Raw genomic sequence first — 4,409 nt, 5'->3', positions numbered from 1 at the left:
CGAGGCGCGACACCCCGGGCACAACGCTCTCGAGCGAGGCGGCCCGGACCGTGACCGCACGCCGCCACCAGCTGCGGCTCAGGGGGCGGGGGCGGGCGCGACGGGCTCCCCCTCACCACCAGCCGCGGGGCCGGGGAAGCCGAGGCCGACCGGGCGTCGCACCCCGACCCAGCCCCCCTTCCCCCAGGGCTCACACCACGGGGGGGCCGGCCGCACGCACACGGCCCCCCACCTGCCGGACGCCCGGCGGGGCCCAGCGGGACCCTCCCCCGACTCGGAGGGGGGAGGCGCGGGCCGCGGTAGGCAACGAGCGGCACACGGCCCCACCGCGGGGCCGGCGCACCCAACTCCCTCCCCTCCCACGGAGGGCGGGGGAGTTCTGCTCTGCCCACGTGCTCTGGCAGTCGCCACGGTGGCCACTGCGCACTCGGGAGGGGCAGCGGCTGGGGGGTCCGGTACCCCAAGGCTCCCTCTCGGATCGCTAGAGAAGGCGTTCTCACCGAGGGCGCGCCGTCCCTCACCCGGACCGTGTCGCCTTCGGGCCCACGGAGGCGCTCCCACCAGCCACCAGTCCTCAGCTGGGCGGGAGGGGTCTGCGGTACAGGGAAGCGGACCACCGCGCAGGAGCGTGTGCGCGGTCAGGGCCAGAGCAGAGCCCGCGTCCCGCCCCCTGCGAGGCCTCATCCGCCAAGGAAGGCCTCCACGACGAGGGGAACAGGCACGCCTCTCCCTACCGCCTCGACCCCCCGTCCCCCGAAGAGAGCCACTCAACGGGACACACACGCCACCGTGGCGCGGACCCGAGGGGGACACCGGGTTAAGGGAAACGACACCACCACTCGGCCTCAGGCACCTGAGGGACGACCTGGAGCGCTCCAGGGGCACCACCGAGGGTCACGCGAGGCACGCTCACACACCCGCGTGGGGTGCGCAGCGTGGCGGCGGCGGCACAGCCCTCCCCGCCACAGGGAGGGCCGCTCGCCGGGCACACGCCGAGAAGGCGAAGCGAGAGCAATCTGCGGTGTCAGAAGACCAACGGCCCCCACTGACGCCCCGAGGCAAAGGACAGGAGACCGAAGATCAGGGCCAGAGGCCACACCCAACCCCTGCCTTCCTCCTCACCCTCCCTGATGGGCAGCGGGGGGGGGGGTGGGGGGGGAGAAGACAAGCGAGGGGCCCCGCGGACAGACCGAGAAGAGCGGACGCGCTCACTGGGAACGCCCGTCCCTCGTCTGGCACGGCTTAGGCTCGGCCCGGGAGAACACGACCACACCACATCGATCCATTGAGCCAAGGTGGAGCGGGGGGAGGCACGGTGAGGACAGTCACCAGAGGGGCCCGCTTTCAGCCTCGCCGGCAACCTCCGTCCCCCCCCCACCTCGCCTCAGGCGAGAGCAGCCGACGACCCCGAGAGGAGAACGCCTGACACGTGGCACGGAGCCCACAGGGCGGGGGGTCGTCCCAGCCGCCACCAGGTGCCCACAGCGGGGGTGAGGGACGCCCAGGGTAGAAGACCCACGCGCCGCGCCACCCCGCCCCGCCACCCTCGGGTCGCCCAGAGACCGGAGGTGGCACCAAGGGTCGGGTCAGCCAGACGACACCACACAGGAGCCGGCGCACAGGCCCAGGCGGGCGGCTCCAGCGGCAAGGGCCGAACCGGGCACCAGCTGGCGGCCCAGAAACCCAGAGCCCCGCGTGCGTCCAGAGACCCACAGTCCTCGGTGGCAGACACCAAAGGAGACCGTGTCAGCACTTACCTGGTGGCAAAAAAGGCCTATTAAGGGCGACGAAATGACACCAGCCGACAGCGGAGCCCATCTACGACTCGCAGAGAGGGCCCCCGGAACCTTGTCCCGGCCACCTGTCCCCAACGCTGCCCCATAAACACCAGGCCCCGAGCTCTCTTGGGGGCGGGGGGGGTCATCTGGTCGACCGGGAGGGGGGAGGGGGCGCGTGGTGGCCAAAGCGGGGCCGCGGACACCAAGGTGGGGGGGGGGGGGGAGGGGAGCTGGCCGAGGACGCCCTCCCCGCTCCGTCCACCCGGGTAGGGGTACCGGTCCGTCCGAGTCTCCGAACGGGGATTTGGCTTCGATGTGCCAAAGGAAAACAGAAGACAGAACCGTCAGCGAGGCGCTTCCCACGAGACGAGCGGGCCCCGACCAGGGACCGCGCCCGGGGCCCAGACCGTCCCAGACGGGGCATCCAGGACGGCCCGAGCCGGTCCCCACCTCCCGACTGGGATTCAGAGAGTCGGAGAGGGGTGAGCCAAAGTCGCGTCCGACGACCGAGACCCACGAGGGCACGCTGAAGGGTCGAGCGCGCCCTCCCCGGCCACCCGCGGAAGCAGGGTCCGGTCCATCCACGTCTCCGGACCCGTCAGGACTTTGACAGAGAAAAAGCACGTGTGCCGGGAGACGCCTCGGGCGACCGGACCCCACGGGGGGGACCGCACACGCGCCTCCCCCGGTCAACCCTCGGGTCCCCGCCTCCGGAGTGCGACGCGGAAAACACCCCGGGCAGAAGGGACCCGAGGGCCCGGACCCAGGCGCGCCCTCCGGCGACCTCCAAGCCACCGTCTGGGCCGGTCCCCACCTCCGGAGCGGGGCCGAGGGCGAAGCACACGCTCCTGAGGGCGGCCCAGGAGGAGTCCGGACCGCCGAGCCCGAGTCCAGGCGCTCCGGGCAGGGAAGACCCTCTCCCCGCCCACCGCGGCGGCCCGGCCCAGGCAGGGTCCGGGCGGTCCGTCTCCGCGGCCGCAGGGGCACGGGGGCACGGGGAGATGCTGGTCGACCCGGTCAGGCCGCCCCGCAAGCCGGCTCCGGTGCGCCGCGACGGTCACCCTCCTCGGAAACCTAGAGAACCAATCTCCGGCGACAGCGGGACTGTCCCCAGGCCTCGGCGCCACCGGGACTGTCGCCGCCAGCGTCGCCGGTGTCTGAGAGCTCTGCCTCGGGCCCAGAGGCTGAGTCACAATCCTCCTGAAAGGCCTCGCCGAAGCTCCAGAGGGGAGGGACAATATCCAAGCGGCCGCCAGGTGGCTCCCGACAAGCGACTCGAACGTCCCGAGGACGTGTCGCTGTCGCCGGCCGCCGGGGACGCCACCGCGCCGGCCGCCCAGACGCCCGAGCTCGGCCCGGAGCCTCCGCCGCCGAGCGACGCGACGCGACGCGACCCCGGCCGCAGAGGAAGGGAGAGACGCTGGGAAGGGTCTCCTCAGGAGGCTGCCACGGAGGAGACTCACTCCCCCACGCGATTCCGGGGTGCTGGGGGGGACATTCCACGGAGACGCCGGCGGGCGGTGGGGGCTCGGCGGAGAGAGGGGCACCAGCGGCATCGCAGACTCCCCCGGCCCCCCTCCCCCGCAAGAGAGAGAGAGGGAGGGAGGGAGGGAGGGAGGGAGGGAGGGGCCGGCAAAGCGAAACCAGGCGAGCGCTGCTCGGAGAACAAAGCAGGACTTTGGAAAGCAGACACAGACACGCAAGCCCAGGAGCAACAAAGAAAAAGGAGGAGACACACTCGGAACCCCCAACAAGAGAAGACACAACTCAACCTGGGTAGAGACCGCGACAGAGTCCGAAGACCACACACCCGAGCACGCGCCGGTGGGTGGGGAAAGTGCCCTTGAGGTCAGGAGAACATGGATTTCCAAAGAACTGAACTGGCCACAAACACCAGAATGGCAGGCGGGCGGGAGGGCGGGCGGGAGGTCTGGGGTGGCAGGGCTGCAGGAGTGGGGGTTGGGAGGGGCGGGGGTGGGGGGTGGGGGGTGGGGCTGGGGGGCGTGGAGCTGAGGAGGACCGGACCGAGTCAATAGGGATCCACTAAATAAACCCCGTGTTCCAGGACAACAGCCAGTTACATGAATCAATAACTTTTTGAAGTAGATCAGAAAGGAAATGAAACAAAACCACCAGGCAGCAAAGTCAAGTCATAGAACTGCTCCGGCTGCTGAAAAGTCAGAGAGAGGGGGAGGGGGAGGGGGAGGGGGAGGGTGAGGGGAGGGGGAGGGGGAGGGGGAGGGGAGGGGAGGGGAGGGGAGGGGAGGGGAGGGGAGGGGGAGGGGGGCGAGAGAGCGAGAACGCATGCACATGTGCCTAGACGCGTGTCCATATGTATACGCACGCGTATTCGCGTCTATATATACGCGCACACATGGGTATCAACAAACACGTTCGAAGGGCATGCTCACATACACGCATGTGTCTGTGTGCGCACGTGGATGCCTAGGCGTCTCTACTGTGCGTGTATGCTTGCGTGTCTACACGTAGACACAGGCATATATACACAGACGTACACGGATACACACAGGCACGAATACACACGCTCACATGTGCAGAGACGTCGGTATCCATAGACACATACATACAAAGAAAGGCGGACGTGTCAACACATACAGATGCACACGTGTG

This window comes from Budorcas taxicolor, unplaced genomic scaffold (assembly GCF_023091745.1).
Source record: "Budorcas taxicolor isolate Tak-1 unplaced genomic scaffold, Takin1.1 scaffold4120, whole genome shotgun sequence".
NCBI lineage: Eukaryota > Metazoa > Chordata > Mammalia > Artiodactyla > Bovidae > Budorcas > Budorcas taxicolor.
This window is presented reverse-complemented; position numbering follows the sequence as displayed.